The following is an 18,561-nucleotide window of genomic DNA, read 5'->3' on the forward strand; positions in this document are numbered from 1 at the left end:
GGGCCTTGTGGAGAAGGCGATATTGGAGCAAAGACTTGGAGGTGGGCGGCTAGCCATGTACTTATCCCGGGAAAGAATGTTCCAGGCAAAGGGAACAGCCTTGAGGCAGGACTGAGCCTGACACATTCCAACAAAGCATGGGAGGTGAGGTCAGAGATGCAGGAGAGGCCTGGCACTGGTGGATGACTGTCCAGGTCACGTAAGGACCATGACCTTTACTCTGAGGCGAATGAGGCACCGTTACAGAGTTCTGAACTGAGTGGTAACGTGTTCTGATGTGTGTCTTACCAGGATCGCCCCAGCCCCTGCGTTGAGGATAAACTGCAAGGAGCCAGGGCAGGAGCAGGGAGGCCAGTGAGGGCCATGACTACACCCATCCGGGTGAGAGACGGGGCTCTGACCAGGGCGGTACAAATGTGGACGGTGAGAAGTGGTTGGGCTTTGGGCACAGTCTGATCATGAGCCTCAAGTTTGGGAAATACTTGGGCCCCTTCTTCTCTCTTCCCCTCTTTCCTTAAAATCATTATTACCATCGGGCACCTGGGTGGCTCAGTTGGCTAAGCGGCTGATTCTTTATTTCAGCTCAGGTCATGATCTTACCATTCATGGGATCAAGCCCCACGTCAGGCTCTGTGCTAACAGCAAGGAGCCTCCTTGGGATTCTCTCTCTCTCTCTTTCTGCCCTCCCTCGTTCTCTCTCACACAAAATAAACAAACTTAAGAAAAAAAAAAAAGGGATACCATCACAGATCCAGGAAGATCTGAGTTAAGTCCAGGGCCCATCTCCCCGGTGTGGTGAACTCCCACACTCTGGCCACAGGTGGGTGCCGGCAGGGATGTCTGCTCTGGCCTGGAATTCCTGATGAGGGACAATTGCCAACGTAAAATGCACGTAATGATCACTTCCTTGATCTAATTCCTACCAGATGAGAGGGAACTTAAATTAGATTCAGACCTTCCTCAGGCCCATTTAGCAACAGGTATCAAAAGTCCTAAAAAGCTGCATGCTCTTTGACCTAGTAATTTCAAGTAAAGAAACTGGGCTGAAGGAAATAAATGGACAGGTGCACAAAAGTGTTGATCTCAGCATTATTTACAGTGGTGAAAAATTGCCAACAATAGGAAATAGGTTAAATAAACAATGATATATCCTATGATGGACTACCACATAGCTACTAAAAGTCACGTTGGAGAGAAAATTCAGCACCATGGGGAGATGATCAGGGCATGTTAAGGTAACAAAATTGTGTGTCAGATCTCCTGAAAATGGTGTGGGGGAAGGGAAGAGGACTGTGGGGAGCGCAGAGCTGTACGTAGAAATAACAACGAAGAGAAAACCAAAGTGTTAGAAAAAACTACCTCCACATGACAGGATTATGGGCTGTCTTCATATGTTCCCTGGTTATCTTAGGTTTTCTAAATTTTCTGTTGTTTTCATGTATTGTTGGTATAATCAGAAAAAAAAAACATTAAATAAAAAACATGATATCTGTTATAAAATTTTCAAAGTAATACTTATCCTAGTAATAAAAATCACTACCTATTCCACAATGTGCCACAAGGCTTAATGAGTTTAGAGATGAAAGAAGCCTGGAGGTGGCAAAAATTATGCAATGGGAAAAAGTCATCTCTCCAACAAATGGTGTCAGGAAAACTAGACAGCAACATGCAAAAGAGTGAAATTGGACCACTTTCATATACCATACACAAAAATAAACTCAAAAACAGATTAAGGATCTTAATGTGAGACCTGAAACCACAAAAATCCTAGAAGAGAGCACAGGCAGTAATTTCTGACACTGGCCACAGTAACTTTTTTCTAGATAGGTCCCCTGAGGTGAGGAAAACAAAAGCAAAAATAAACTATTGGGACTCTATCAAAAACAAAACCAAAAACAAAAACACCTTTGCACAACATAGAAAGTCATCAACAAAACTAAAAGACACCCTACTGAATGGGAGAAGACATTTACAAATGACATGTCTGATAAAGGATTAGTATCTAAAGTATATGAAGAACTTATACAACTCAACACCCAAAACAAACAAAAAACAATGCAATCAAAATATGGGCAGAAGACATGAACAGGCACTTCTACAAAGAGGACATCCAGATGGCCAACAGACACATGAAAAGATGCTCAACATCACTCGTCATCAGGAAAATGCAAATCAAAACTACAATGAGATACTGCCTCATACCTTTCAGAATAGCCTAAGATCAAAAACAAGAAATAACAAGTTTTGGTGAGAATGTGGAAGGAAGCCTGGAGGATATATCACAATACCTGGAACTGGAATCTTTCAGCGGCACCAAGGGAAGGGCCACTATTTCGTATGTCTCCTGTCATATTGCAGCTGCCACAAGTCTGACAAAGAGGTGCCCAAACCAACCAACTCCATTTGCTCTACGACACTCTACATCTTTTACCCCAGGCTTGGAGAGAGGAGAGGGAAGAGAAAGTGGAAGCAGGAAAAAAGATCGAGGTTTCAGAACCTGTGGGCCTTAGGGGCACCTGGGTGGCTCAGTAGGTTGAGCGTCCGACTTTGGCTCAGGTCATGATCTCATGGTTCAGGGTTCGAGCCCCGTGTCAGGCTTTGTGCTGACAGCTAGCTCAGAGCCTGGAGCCTGCTTCGAATTCTGTGTCTATTTCTCTCTCTGCCCCTCCCCTGTTCACCCTCTGTCTCTCTCTGTCTCTCAAAAATAAATAAAATGTAAAAAAAAAAAAAACACACAGAAAAAAACCTGTGGGCCTTGAACCTGTGGGAGCACAAATGCAGAGTCCCAGGCTCTCCCTCCCATCCACGAATCAGAGCTTGCATTTTAACAAGTCCCCTGGCAGTGCCTATCCACACTAAGTTTACAAGCCGTCTCTGGAACATACTTTTTCCCACTTTGAGGTGGACTTGAAGTGATTTAAAAAAAAAAAAAAGGCAGCCAACTAAGTAGGACTTCTCAAGCAAATATCAATTATCTAGAAGATGTCAAATCACCCAAAGCATCCAGAAGTGCAGAGCCTCCTGGCCCTTGGGTAAGGTCAATCCTGGAGGGCTACTACCATAGAATAAGCCTTTTCTGGGGAGTAGGGACCAGGCGCTCCCTCTTCTACCCCGGGGACCCTGAGGACTTACTGGCTGCGTGGAGGCTGGGCATGAATGGTTAAGAGAGCTCTGCCCAGAAGTGAACATAAAAGGAGCAAAACCAGGTCAGGGGAACATCACATCATCTCTAGGCAAAGGCTAGGCCTTTTCCAGCACTCAGAATCCAATTGTCTAAACGAGGAGGAGACAGGCTGAGTGAGGCCACGCTTTCCTGACCCAGGGGACTCAGTTTGCCGGGAGGTGGAGAGGCAATAGGAAGGAAGCTTTGATTACTATATCCGTAGTCCCACGGCTCCAATAAACGAGGTCACCCTCCTCATACAGAAATTACCCAACATGGGATCCCTTTATGCTTCTCTGAAGAATGGAGGGAAGGAACATTCAAGGAGGCTCTACTTTATGCAGAATTTCTCAATCCTGGCTGCAGCTTAGTGTCCCCTGAGTCCCAGCCATTGCTGGGGTGGAGCTAGGGCACCAGTCTTTGGGAAGAGCTCCCCAGGGATCCTAACACACAGCCAGGGTTGGGAACCACAGGGTTGGGTACAGCACTGGACCTCAAAATCTCACACCTGACAGCAGCTCAGAGGAGCGGATAATCATTTCGACCACACTGGTGCAGAGCAGCAAAGCGAAAGAGCTGTCATCGGAACCAGGATCTGCTGGTCTAAATGGAGAGCACTTTGGTTTTTGCACTTCCACAGGCACCTCCATTTTCAAAAGGTAGGATGCCAGAGGCGCTCTGAGAGTCTGACCTGCAAAAACTGGAAATCAGCTCCTTGAGACCCTCTCAGTCTCCCCTCTGTAGTTCTATACACTGCGGAACTGTGCTGACAGAGCAGGCAACGCTCTGCAAGCAAGAATCAAGAGGCCAGGAAGCTGAGCGAGTGAGGAGAGAGCAGGAAAACAGCAATGTCAAGAGCTCCCATTCACACAGGGGACATTGTTGGGCACTGTGCAAGTCACTTCATGAATCCCACACCAGCTCTTTGAGGGAGATTTCTGTTTTCTACTTTATAAATGAAAAAAAAATGATGGAGGCTCAGAGATATTAAGGAACTTGCTGGAATCCGTACAGCTATCAGGTGACAAAGCAGAGACTTCCTCCCAAAAACTGTTGGCATTTTCCTCTGTCTTCCATGGCGTTAGATAGAACACACTTATTCCAAGCATACGGGAGAACCATCCCTACTGGACGAAAGGAGCCCATGACTTAGTTGTCCCACAAGAAGTTACTTTTAAGACTCTGGAAATAGTGGTGCTGATTCAACAGTGACAAGGTCTCACAAAACTGTCTCAAACATTCTTTCGTGACAATCCTTCCACCAATGCTAACACACACCCATTATTATCTCCATTTCATGGACACGGACTCTAAGGCATGGAGATAGGAAGAAACTTGCCCAAGGTCCCACAAAGTGTTAAAGCTGGGAGCTGGGGCTGCCCACAAATTTGGTGCCTCCTTCAAGCTGCCCAGATCTTTCAAGGCGGCAAAGAGTCAGCTGAGCCAAGGGTCCTGTAAACTTTCTAGAAAATGGTTCTAGGACGAGCGTCTCTACCTCTGTGACTTGGCAGCTCGGGGTTACTTTTTAGTCACGTGAGTTGTTGCTATAATCATTCAACCTACAAAAAAGGAATGTCCGCCTTATTTATTCCTTGCGAGGGACATGTACATGGCTCGGGCAGGAGGAGTTCACAGAGTGTCAGGCTGAAGCGCGTCCAGGAAAACCAGGAAAGAAGATGGCGCTGGAGCTTGGGAGCCCGGACCAGAGAAGGCACGAGGCTCACTGCCAGCCGGGCTGGGTCCACTCCCGGCTCTGCCATTCACAAACCCACAGGACGGGGGTCATGGCATGCAACCACCAGACACCTCATTCCTTCAACTGAAAAGTGGAAACTCCACCGATTTCAAGAGTGTCCTGGAGAATAAGAATAAATGAGCTTATGTTCTAGATAGCCCTGGGCGCCAGGCCCTGAGGTCATTTGCGTCTGTATTTACCTGGATGTATCAGATGTTCGACTGAAGTGAACACTCAACCCTCACAGCCCTGGGATAGGAGAGGGGATCTGTTGCTTTTCTGACTTTATAGAGGAGAACACTGAGGCACAGAAGGGTTGCCCAAGGTTCTAGGGTAGGAAGTGAGGGTCAGGGTCTGAGCCTATTTCTTTCAGGCTCCAAAGCTCCTGCTCTTCCCCCTGCTCTGGGCTGCTCAGTCTGAATCACCTCAGAGTGCAGGTACAAACAGACTTAAGCGGCCATAAAGAGCCATTAACGTCCGACATTGGGAGTAGCCCTGACCCTGAAGGTAGACAAACACAACAGGATAAACTCGAAATTTCAAAATTGCTACAAAAAGCAGATTAAGAGCAGCTGGGTGTCTCTGACCATACAACGTAGAACAGGGAAGACGGCCTGAGTGCGCAGGGCACGCAGATGCCAACCTTTTTACATTAGTTCAGTTAAAAAACAAACAAAAAAACCAAAAACATAAAACTTAGAGGAAGAAGCTAAAATAATTCCCTCAAAGCCATCAACAATGCTACTAATTCACATTTTAATACTTAGTCTATTTCTTTTTAGTTCCACTTCAACAAGTGTCTGCTTTGAAAAGCATATTTGGAATTTAATAGTATAGCATTATCTTTTTAAACCATAATTTTATTGTGGCATTTTCCTACGTCACAAAAACACATGTTTGAAAATGACATTTAATCTTTATACACTATCCCACTGTTTGGCTCCCATACTTTACTTGTCCAATCCAAGTGTTTACCTTTTTTTCCCACTATTATAGATAACACAGCAATGAACATTTTTATTCTGACATCTTTTCTGCCCATCTCTGATTATTTTCTTTGGCTAGATTCCTAGAATTGGAATAGTGGACTAAAAAGAACAAGTGTTTCTAGGACTACTGACAGTTATTGCCAAATTGCTTTCCTAAAAGGGTGTATTAATTTGCATTTCCACCAGCAGTGGAGGAGAGCACCTATCTCCCAGCACCCTCTCCAGAATCCAGCATCGTCTTACAAATAATCTTGACTAACAAGAGAAGTGAAAAACAGTAGCATGAACCTGCGAAGTGACACAGAGTATCTGATAACCTACCTCTAGTCTTAACAACCAGTTTGCGGCTACACTGGGATTTGAACCACATTCAGCTTCAGGGGCCGGTCCTTAAGCACTACCCACAAAGCACTCAGCCGCAGCATGGGCTAGGTGGTGACCATCACATGTCAGGAACTGTTTTAGGCGATTTTACAGGAGAGTCCACACCTGCAGAGATCTCTATACTAGTCCTTCATCATCCCAAGCTACTAGCCACCACCACCTCACAGAACTTTCTCCAATGACAGAAATGCTCTATATACCGTCTGATAAGATAGCCACCATCCTCTACTGAGCGCTGGGAGTCTGGCTAGTGTGACTGAGGAAATGAATTATTCATTTTATTTAATTAAACTTAATTTAAATTGTGACTAGTGACTACGGCGCACAGGGCAACTCAGGAATATCTAGTGCATCACCCAGTAAATAGTAAGTGCCAGATTCACGCAGTCTCCTCCCTCTACCTCCCTCTACCACACTTCCTGCAAGGCGAAAGTTTGCCTCTTCCATCTTCATCTCCGTGTGTCCACTTATTCTCTCAAATGCAGGCTTAATGCTATTTATCTGCCATATTGGGGGTGATGTGAAGATCGGCTAATTAATGTTTGCAAAGAGCCGCATTGCTGACTGGTTCTCAGAATAATTGCACGTTAATAAAACGTTTAAACGACCAATTCTCAACCAGAGGCCAGAGGAGGGCTGAGTTTATTCAGTAAAGAGCTCGTTTTTCTGACTCACTCTGAACTAGATCCTTCTACTGTGGACCTCATGAATGCAAACTCCTTTCATTTGAAGGACTCCACCAATCAGAAGATACTGAAATGTACCTTCACAATGGTTTTGATGTCACAGTTTGATGAGTAAATTAATAATACAAACAAGCCTGGGGAGGGTGGATATTTAACCAAGTTGAACAAATTGCTTTTAAGCTCTCAAGCATTTTCATTGCTTGCATGATAATGAAACAAATTTTTAAATGTCTTGATCTACTCTCAAAGTAGACTCAGTAAAAGGACCTTTAAAGAGAAACACTTTGCTAAGCCCTCAGTTTTAATTACGTGGCATTCCAGAAAGTTATAAAGTTGCCATTCTAGGAGAAAGAGGGCTTTAGAGCCAGAGAGGCCTATGATCAGATGCTAGGCCGAGGTCTGTGACCCTAGGCAAATGGCTGGTCTTAAGGAGTCTCAGTTTTCTCATCTAGAACATGGGGGTGACAACAGCTCCCTAACACACACGGCTCTCACTACGTGCTTGTTTGGCTCTTACTGCATTCTTCCACCTCCTGGACAGCCACTGCACTAAAGAGCTATGTCTCTCCGTACTCTGTCTGCTGAAACCAAGGAGCCAATTCTCAAAACCAGAAGTAAAGAATGGACACATCTCTCCATAGTGCCAAGTTATAAATATAAGACAGCTCCTCTTGATGTCTGGTGGTCATCATTATGACTTTCTGAAATAACAACAGAGTAGGAGGTTGCTTGTAACCTGGCTACCTGAACGTGTGGACCAGGGAGCAGCATCATGGCATCACTGTGGAGCCTGTCAGAAATGCTGATTATTGGGCCCCTCTTCAGACATACTGAATCACCTGCACTTTAAAAACAAGATCCGCGGGCGATACGTGTGCATAGTAAAAGTGTGAGAAGCACTGTCTTACAAAACATCAAATCCACTCTCCTCTCCCATCCTCACTCTATAGACATGGAAACTGATTCCAGGGATGGGCAAGTGTTTTACCCTAAGCCATAAAGTATTAGCTGCAACCCTTTTGCTTGACTTTAGAGGGGTTCAAAGACCTCACTTTTAGAAACAACGATCATTCCACAGCAAGAAATTCATTCTTTAAGTGAAAACATTCTTAAAACCTAATGCTCTTGAGAATCATAACGACTTATCAGTTGTATCTGACAAGCATTCCTGCTGCGGGGCCCAGGCTGTGGGGCCACCATCCACAAAGCAAACGCAGGGCTCAAGGAGACAGGATTGCTTCTGAGGTCCTGCTACATTTATGTCCTGTTTCCTTTTTGTTTTCCGAATGAAAGAAAGGCCCTGATTTGATGTTTAGAACATGACAAAGGGCAAAAAAAAAAAAACGTTCCATTGCCGTCCCTTGTGAAACTGGAGAGGTGTCAGTATCAAAGGCAGCACCTAAACACGCGTCAGAATTCAGCCGGCGACCAGGGAGTGGGTTTCCTCTGTGGTGACCACACAGTGGAACACGGCTGAGGTGACCTCTCTGTCTGATCTAAAGGGACTCCTGATGTCTCCGGCTGAGCACGGGGACACCTTAGAAATGGGAGGCCTGGACTTCCCCCAGTGGCTCCGCTGAATTCTCTGTCAGATGACCAGTCATGTAACCACAGGGAACAAATCTTTTCTGGGTCACAGAAATTTGACACGTGAAAGGAAGACTGACAAATACCCCATCTCATTGAACTGGCCCAGGCCAGGATGGGAAGAGAGGCCCAACTACTTCTACTCTGGAAACAGTATATGGGCATGTTAATTTAATATTATTTTATTGTGCCCAGGCACCTTGAAGAGAGACAGGCGGGCCAATTTTCCAGGAAAATGCAGGGATAAGCTTGCTGTGGGTCGTCCCAATGGTTCTCTTGGTTAAGATTTCTTAGGCGGCCATTGCAGGGCTTCTGAGCCAAAGGAAAAGGGATGGGGGAAGGGGAGGGAGGGGTGCTCTCCACCGCCTAGGCAAAGGCAAGAGGCATACACTTCTTCCGAGGAACCGGTTGCCGTTCACTGTGGAGCCAGCCCCACCTACAATACAGTGGAACATATTTACATATTTCAACTCCATTGCTGGCTGAAGCCCTACAGAAAGTGATGATTCGTAAACAGCCAGGCAAGAAAAATGTTCTTGAAAAAGGATTTGCCTATCACTTCAGCAGAACAGCTCAAAGTTATGCAAATCCCCTGCTAGAGGTTTGATGGTCACCGCAGCCTCCCTCAACTACCCTGGCTCCCAAGCCTCTAGGGGATTGTAATGTAAACAGCCGAATTCTCTCTCGTTTAAAAGATGAAGTAGAAATCAGTGTAGCCTACTGCTTCTCATGTGTGACAGAAGTCTTAGCATGGCATATGTCCCTGACCCTGCAATCCTACTTTCTAGGAATTCATCTTAGGAAACACTAAAATCACAGTGTGTACAAGGGTAGTTCCTGCAACTTTGTTTTAATTAAAAAAAAATAAAATAAAAAATAAACAAAAAGTCAAAATTTCAGTACTGTTTAAATAAATCATGCCATATTAAGACACTGAGGTTCTATGTAGCCATTAAACATGCTGCCAAAGGGAGAGATATTATAACATGGAAAGAGCTATCATTAAATGAAAATACGCATTCAGTGTTATGACTGTGGTCTCATTTTTTACACGTATAAAGTCACAAGTTACAACTCAAAACGTGATGAAATTTATTTTCTCTCTGCTTTTCTTTATATTGCCTTACCTTGCTTATATTACTTTGCTAATTATGACATATACAATAAAAGTTTTTTTTAAACTGTGACTAATGAATCTATAAGGCACAGAGTAGCAGCCGTCTACATTTTCACTGTTTCACTAGAGGCTGCTCTTGTGGAAAAGTCTAAGTTCAGGGATCTATACAAGCCCGACTCCCAGGGAAGTGGGGCATGTGTTACTTTCAGAGTGGCCCTCACAGCAGCAGTCTGTGGGTGCAAAGCAAAAATGCAGTGACAAAGCTTTCAGCTTCAATAAGCCAGGCTGATAAACCATGTAAGAAGGCAGGGAAAAATCGGTCCCTGAGATCTAGATTTGACGTTGATTTACCCTGGTAGGCTCTTGGAATCAAATCTGCAAGGCAGTGATTTAAATCCCATTGCTCTTTTGTTTCCCTTTTGAGATTTATGGACATGGGAGAAGGTACTGGGACAGAACTGTGGCAGGCTGGAGGGCCAGGCAGAGTAGCTGGACAGGGGGGCTGAGTACCCATCCAGGTGCGGATTTACACTAGGTGATATTCAACTGCATTTTCTTTAACCCTTCTGAGTTAAAGACTGTGAGTGGGCACCTTACGTTGAGTCCCTTGCTCTGTTGTCCAACAGTCTTTATCTTAAATTCCTAATCATCCTCTTGCCCATTTTTAACTCTTGATCTGGAAATATCAGGTTATGTAACATGCCAATCTGCACAAGGATGTAATTCTGTCACAAAAAGGGCTCAATGAGGAAGAAACTCTAACAAAACTGGAAATTACTTTTCTAAGAAAAGAGAAGATATTTTTGTTTCAAGCACTTGAGCTGTTTTTAAATAGACTGTGGATGCAATGTTGCTGGTTCTCTTCAGGCTGTTGATTTTCTTGACCAGCCCCCACCCAATAAATGCACAGTGTTGGAAAAGGAAGAAGGAAGTGGAAGGGAATGATTATCTTTGAGTTTTTATAGACATTAATCCTTACTTAGTTGTAAACCAAAGAATATCTCCCCATTTTCCAGAAGAGAGAACTTAAGTCCCAAAGGTAACTTGCCTAAGGCCCCATCGCCATGATTCCCACCAGGAAATAAAGGAGTTAAAGTCACATCCCATCAATTTACTCCCCCAAAACCAGAGAGGGTTAAAGGAATTATGCCAAAGTCAGATCTATCGGAGGAGAGCCCTTGGAGATCCAAAACGCCCACTACTACAATACCCAGTCTTTCACTGCAACACTTGTTCCGTGGGGACTCATTACCTCCTATTCTAGATTATTCTCTTCGGTGTGGGACTGCTTTCTAAAGATGCTTCCTTAGGCTGAGACCCTCCCCCGCCCCAGGCCCGCAGTGAGCAAGGCTGATTCTTCTCCTGCCACAGCCCATTACGGTGGTTAGTTGGCTTTCTGACCCTGTCCTACCCACATCCCCATGACAGAACTGGATGACATTAGGAAGCTGGCAGATGAATCCAAGAAATCTCTCTCAAAAACATAACCTCTCCATCCCTGACAACTTTCACTGATCCCCAGAAGATGTGAACTCACATGCCAACCTGAACTCTACCTGCACCGCCCCCCCCCCCCCCCCCCCCCCCCCCCCCCCCCCCCCCCCCCCCCCCCCCCCCCCCCCCCCCCCCCCCCCCCCCCCCGCCATCACTTAAAGACATATGCTGGGAATTAGCCGCCCAAAACTACGGGAGCATCTAAGTCCCAAGTTTTGCCTAGACAACCTGGGGGCGTTCACTTCCGCGGCATTCACAAGGACCTAGTGCACGCGGGGCACCAGTGAGAGGCCACGCTCCTTTACCCTGGAAAATCAGCTCAAACTGGTCCGATTCCACTAGGTTGGAAGGACTCCGGTCATCATCCTCGGCAGAGAAAACGGATTCTTTCTCATCATTCTCTTACTACAGCTACAAAGAGGGGAATCCAGTTTTTGCGCGATGTCTGGCCTCGCCGCACACCCCCCTTCCAGGCTTACTTACTTACACACACACGCACGCACACACACACACACACACACACGCTTTCACCACCACCTGTGAAAACATCCCTCCTAACTTTGGCGAGAAGAGCTCCGGAACAGAGCCGAGCCGCGGAGCGCCTGGAGCGCGCCGGGGGGCGGAAGATGGGGCCGGGCGAGGAGCGAGGAGCGCGGCACAGCTAGGACCCCGGGCGGCACTACGCCTGGGGTACCGCCCGGCCCGGAACCCCGCGGTCGGGGCTCGGGTTTCCCGCGCAGGCCCCGCCCACCCGCCTGCCCGGCTCCCCCGGACTGCGGCGCCGCTCCGCCAGCCTGGGAGCCGGAGCGAGGAGGAGCGCGGGGCAGACCACCACGGAGAAGGCGAGGGGGCCCGCGGAGAGCACGGCGGCGCCCTGCCCGCGCGGAGGCCCGGAGCAGGAGTGCTCGGGCAAACAGGTTGCCGCCGAGCCCCGTCCCCTCCCCGCGGCCGCCCAGCCGCGACCCGACTCCCGCCCCGTCCGGAGCGAGCACAGCCCCTCCCGGGGCGCCCTCCTCCCTTCCGGACCCTCGCGGCCGGCCGAAGCCTCTCAGGCTGCCGGGTTAAAGGCGCCTTCAGCAAGGTCAAGGCGCGGCCAGCTGGCACCTGGGGATTTTCCCCAGCGGAGCACGAGCTTTGTAATCGCATTGTTAAGGATCATGGCAGTGGCAGGAAATCCGAAGGGCCCCGCAGGTCTGCGAAGGGAGGATTTATTTTACAGCGCGGAACACACTCAGACGTACCCGGGATTTCAGGGGGAGGGGATGCGGCGCTTCAGGACGAAAAAATGTGGCAAAAAAGAAAAAGGAAAGGAAAAAAAAAAAAAAAAACCGCTCCCACCCAGGCCCATCACCACCTCCTGCCTGCGGTGAAGAGGGAATTCAGGGCCACTGTGCCCCAGACTTCAGCGTTCCGCACGGCTCTGTCAGGTCTAGGGTGGTTTATCCCTCTACAGGCGAAAAGAAGATTTAGAAGCACTCTACTACTGTGGTTTCTCTATCAAAGACACAACATGCTACAGGCTGCGGCAGCTAAGGGAGACCGGGAGAGGAAAACCAACGCAGCAGAAGCAAACTGCAGTCGGCGTAGGAGGGAAGCGAGGGGGTGGAAGACATGCCCTACACTCATCCCCATCCGACCCCATTAGCGCCGGGCTAGCCCAGGAAACCAAGAATAGGCACCTAATGGTGGCCAACCCTGGCAGAGGCCAGCACCCTCCCTCCTAGCCCACCCACCCCAGCCAGAGTGGGCCTGGATGGCCAGCATGCTTGGCACCTCCAAGGTAGATCAGAGAGTGCAGGCAGGTTTCTAAACACGTGAAGGGCACTGGATGTAAGAGATGAGGGAGATTTGAGAGACGCAGAAGCGAGGCTTAAGGGTTCCCCAGGATGCAAAGTTAGTTTTCTAAGAGAACATAATCTCCTGCAAGGCCTCCCAACACGCCCGAGATAGGCTCGACCTCTGAGGACTCCATGGACCCTTGAGTTCTGACTGGCTTTTCCTCTCAGATCAATCTCCAAGCTTCTACCCAGTCCCTACCTCGGTAACAGGTTCTCTGAGGACAGTAGCATCAGCATCCAACGCCCATCATATAAGTGGGCGCCGTGGTACCAGGCATCTCCCTGCTCTCCGGTCCCGGGATGGGTGCGCCCCGGTACTTACATTCCCCAAGCAAGCAAACTTTTGGGCTTGTCTTTCGCGAGCGAGGGGCACGCATTTCGGTTCTGGGTAATCACTGAGCCAGTTTATATAATTGCCTGCGATGCGGTTCGGCAGATCCTGCGTGCGCGGCCGCAGAGCTCAGCACATGGGCACCCTCTCGCCCCCGCGCTCGAATCCCGAGTGTGCCCCGCCACCGCCTTCCACAAAGCAGCAAGACGATCTCGTGGACTCGGCAAACACCAGGGATGCACGCAGAATCCTCCGAAAGCCAGGCTGACTCAATGCGCCCCTTTCGCTGCATTGGTAGCTTACGGATAACTGCATCTCTATAAACCTCGCCGGGGCTGGAGGGGTAGGGTGGGGGGTAGGGTTGGAGGAGGATAGGGACATGGGCGGGTGATTGGCGCCCTTCTAAAGAGGGCTCTGTACCCAACCGAGTAATAATACCCTCGTCAACAAGGACCGGGGTGCACAAATGCCTTAACGTGTCGCCCTGAAAGGGGAGCCAACTTCCAAAGTTAGAAACCACGCAGTTGAATTTCCAGTACTTTCCAACCTCGCCTAGGCGGGGGCAGGGCAGAGAAGGGGCTGGCAGCGGCCAGCGAAGCCCACCCCACAGCCCAGCCAAGGAGGGCTCACCAGTTGAACCTTCCCTCGCCCCTGGTAGTTGGCTGTGTTGCGCGTACACGTACACACGCACACACACACACACACACACACACACACACACACACACACACTCACTCACTATACCACCTTCTCGTCTGCTCCTTCAATAGACTGCATTTTTAAAACGCGAGGAAAATGACGGAGCTCAGTGGTCACATTTCAACCCAGAGCACATTTCTCCAAGCCAGGGGTTCGAGTAGTCACCCACACACACACTCACACCCAGGACCGCTCTGAGGGTCCACCGGCGATGCAGCCTCCACTCGCTGGGAAGGGAACGTCAGCACCGCTGCAGAGCGGCGGGCGAGAAAGAGGCGAACGCCGCGCGGGCTGCAGAGGACGCGGGGCCGGGGTCGCTCTTCGGTTCCTCCGCTCCAACAGCCGCGCGCGCGGGGCCGCTGCAGCCGGTGCTCGCCCGGCAAGACACGCTGCAGCCGCCAGAGCCCCGCGCCGCCTCCCGGGCTCATCAAGCGCCCGCCCGGGCCCAGGGGCAGGCTGGTCTGCAGAGGGGCTGCGGACGCTGGGGCTGGGGCTGGAGCGGGGAAGGGGATCCCCGCAAGGCAGACGAAGCCGGGCGCGCCGCCTCCTTCCCACCCGCAGTCCTGAGTCCCGGACCCGTGCCCACCTCCCAGCTCTTCCACCTAACCTTCGCTCCCAGACTCTATAGACAGGCTCCGGGGGCTGCGGCGACGGAGGCTCGGGCTCCAGACTGGCTCGCCTCGCCGGCAGCCTCCCGCCCAGCCTCCCTCCCTTCCTCCCCCAGTACGGGCCGAGGAAGCAGGCGAGCGTCTCCGGGAGCCCTGGGCGTCCGCGCGAACCGCCCCGACCCCGCCACGGCCAACGAGCCCAGAGGGGCGAGGGAGCCGGCGAGACGCCGCCGCGGTCCCCAAGGCGCTTTTCCATAGAACGGAGCGCGCCCGCCTTACCGTGGCTGCAGGCTGCCACCGCCGGGGAAGCGGGGAGGACGGCGGCAGGGAGGCACGGCGCCGCGCCGGTGGCTCCTCGGGCGCTCGGCGGCGCGGCTCTTCGGCTCCGCGAGCCCGAATAGGACGCCCAGGAAGGAGAGGGTCCGGGCTCGGCGCTCAGCTCCAGCGAGACCAACAATAGCTCCCGAGGGGAGCGGAGCCCCAGCGAGCCTCCAGCCGCGCGCACACGCCCGGCTCCCGCTCCCGGCCGCTCCCGGCCGGCGTCCCTGCCAGCACTGCTGCCCCACATGAAACAGCTGCAATCCCGAGGCTTCTGGGGGGTTGGGGCGGGTGTGCGCGCGCGCGCGTGTGTGTGTGAGTGTGTGTGTGTGTGTGTGTGTGTGTGTGTGTGTGTGTTTAATAGCTTCCCTCCTCTTCTTCCCCTCCCTGCCTGCTCGCCTGCCTGCCTCCGTCCCACACCCTCGCTCTCTTACACACAGACAGAGAGGGCGAGCGAGACACACACACTCACACGCACACGCAGGTTACATGAATGGGAGGCGGGAGCCAATCCTGCGAGGCTGGGCGAGCCGCGGCGCAGGGGCGCCGGGAGCAGGGCCGCACCACGGCGCGGGGGGGCGCCACGCAGGTGACGCGGGCCCTCCCGGGGCCCCTCGCCGCCTCTCGGCTCGCCCAGGTCTGTGCGTTCGCCCCGATGGCTTCCTCTCGCCCCCTTCCCTTCTTTCACTCCGCTTCTTTCTCCATCTTCGCTCCCTTTTATTGCCTTTTCGTTCTCGAATTCTCGTAGTTCTCACTACAGCGTCTTTCTCGGTCTGCTCTTTCCTTTTACCGTCTTCGCTCTCTGTCTCCGTCCCCTTCTCAAACTTTCTCCTTCCTTGTCCCGACTTTTCTCTACTTCCTCCGCTCCTGCCTTTTGTTCTCTTTCCTCCCGCTTTGGCTTTCTTCCCCGTGACTCTGTGGTGTTGTCTGGTCTCCTTGCCCTCCCCACCTCCCCGCCTTTGCCTGTCCGCGGGTCTCTCTGGGGCCGGTGGCTTCCCTCCCCGCCTACCCCCTGATGTTATTTCACACCCTCAACGCTTTTACGGGGACAGGCTCTCTCGCATTGCTGCTGCAGCACAGCCAGAGGTAATTAAGAGCTGAGAACTGAGTTCTTTCCTCGGGCTCACAAGATGCCCAGAGGAAGGCCCTCCCTCGGACAACTTCCCCAAAACCATGGTAACATCTACTCAGTCGTGATAACAATCATTTAAAAAATATCTGCAGAGGACATGGTCCAAGACATTTGTCCTTCGCATTTCTAGACTGTGATCGCCAATCCAGAAGGCATTATTAGAGAAGGGCATTTTCTTGTGCGGTGCACTGACAGCTTGCAAAGGCTCTGGAGGGAGACTGTAGAAAATCCCCACCGCAGCCCTGCTGCGTGTGAGCTGCATGACTTCCTGTAAGTCATTACCTCTCATCCAGCCTCAGTTTTCTCATCTGTAAAATGGATAATTATACCTACCTCACCAATTATGGTGAGCCTTACAAAAGTGAACAAAGGAAAGAAAGCACTGGGCATATAGAAGTTCAAATACTGTGTTGTGCCTCCTTTACCTCCACTCCCCCATCCCTTTTCAAAACTCTCATGATCTTCTACTACATTCTACCTCCACCATCTATAGTAAGTAATGAAGGAGGAAATGTGGCATTGCTAATGTTACAGAAATGTGGCAACATTCTAGGATATTTAAAATTTTTTGTTTTATGATTGGGAGACTGACTAGCCAGTTGCTGTCTGCTGATTACAGAGGCAGCACAGAGATTATAGACTTGGGGTGCTAGAATGCCCTTCAATATCTCTGGAGGCATCCCAGAAAGTCAGGGACAGAAGTAGGAGTGAATGGGAGGGTTCCATGTATCTGTCCAATCTGTGTTTAAAATCTCCATAACTGAACACTGACCAGTGACGAAGCCTCTGAGACTAGCTAAAAGTTTCTGCCTTTGTATAGCATGTATCAACTTCGTGTCCTCACTATGGATATCAAATGCTGCACATAAGTGGTGATTGGCAGGTAGATTCAGTCCCTTGACAAATATCTGTAGACCACCTACTCTGTGGTTGGCGCTGTGATGGGCTCTGGGCGTCTCCAGATCAGAGAGGCAAACGGGCCTTGCCTTTGTGGTCGTACAGTGTGGTGGGCATGTATGATGGATGTATAATGGGAAAATGAGTCACATATGCCTTGAGAAATACCTTTTTTATTTTTTATTTTATTTATTTATTTTTTTTGCGGACATAATCTTTCAAAATACAGGGTCCCTGGCAGAGGGGATAAGGATAAAGGGATCCTTGAGAGTGAAAATTTTGGAATCCACCGTTCATTCTGTTTCATTTCATTTGATGAGAAAACAGAGGCATAAACAGGTGAAAGTATGAAGGGAAACAAGATACTCTGCGTGGTCTCGAAGTATCTTTGATTAATTTCAAAGGGAAAAGTAGTTACTTTACAGTTGAAAAACCTGGCCAACTGGGCCTTAATCAAGTAATTAATAAGTCGGCATCACTGATAATATGATAGACATCGTGTGCCTCCTGATGTGACACACTGAGGGGAACATAACCTCACATCTGCAGTATTCCTGCCCAAAGTGAATAACCCGAATCTAGTCATGAAGAAACATCAGACAAACCCAAACTGAGGAACTTTCAATGAAATGACTGTCATGAAACACCAAAATCATGAAAGAGAAGGATTCTGCAACAGGTCTAGATTAAAGAACTGGCTTAGTTGTCATGACAATACATGTAACGTGGTCCTGGATTGGGACATTAATAGGACAATGTTAATTTCTTGATCTTGATAATTACTGTGTTTATGCAAAGACTCTCCTTTGGTTTTGGGAGCTATACAATTCAACTGTTTAGAGGTTTAACAAGATGAAGAAATCCCCGCCTTCCAAGAGAGACACCGTATGGTGGGTTTCTGCCTAAGGAATAGGCAGAGTGTGGGCACAGAGGGATACCCAACCAAATCCTTGTGGGTAAGGGAAGACTTCCTGTAGGAGACAGCAATCAAGCTGAAATCTGAAGACAAGAACGTTAGCTAGACCATGAGGGAAGGGAGGTACTTTTTGAATAAAGGTAACAGGACAGGGACATGGACAAAAGCATGAGGAACTGATTATGGCCTCAGAGTTGGCACATGAAGGGAGTGTACACATGAAGGACAGTGTAGACAAGTAGGTCAGGCTGATCTTGAAGGAGCTCGAGTGAAGCCGAGGAACTCAAACATCTTGACGGCTCAGGTACAGGGTGGTGGTGGGGAGCAGAGAGTTATTAAGACTTTCATGTATAGGAGGCACGTGATCTTAAGTATTTGAAAAAGATGATCTGGCAGCGATGTAGAGAACTGGATTAAAAGGGGTGGCTTGGGGAGACCAGATGCTCGATGCTCAATGAGGTCATTTATGGAACCTCAGGCAGTTGCACTGAGGATGGAGAAGGGAAGAGAGATTTAAGAGAGACTGAGGATGTAAAATGAATAGATATTGGTGACTGGTTGAATGGGGGTGGGCAAGGAGACGTCCAGAGGGACTCGTAATTCTCAAGCTTGGGTATCTGGGGGGAGCGTGGCACTACTCACTTCCATGTCAAGAGAATTCAAAAGG

The 18,561-nt window shown here is 49.5% G+C and overlaps 1 protein-coding gene across 1 annotated transcript in view; it reads right to left on the reverse strand.

The window, feature by feature from the left end:
- TENM4 (teneurin transmembrane protein 4) overlaps positions 1 to 14,969 on the reverse strand; it is a 731,443-nt gene extending 716,474 nt beyond the window's left edge. Inside the window, exon 1 of the mRNA XM_029957014.1 lies at positions 14,911 to 14,969. The gene's annotated coding sequence lies outside the window, so the exon portion shown is untranslated. The remainder of the gene's footprint in view (positions 1 to 14,910) is intronic.
- Positions 14,970 to 18,561: the final 3,592 nt, after the last annotated feature.

The sequence above is a fragment of the Suricata suricatta genome, chromosome 11 (genome assembly GCF_006229205.1).
Source record: "Suricata suricatta isolate VVHF042 chromosome 11, meerkat_22Aug2017_6uvM2_HiC, whole genome shotgun sequence".
NCBI lineage: Eukaryota > Metazoa > Chordata > Mammalia > Carnivora > Herpestidae > Suricata > Suricata suricatta.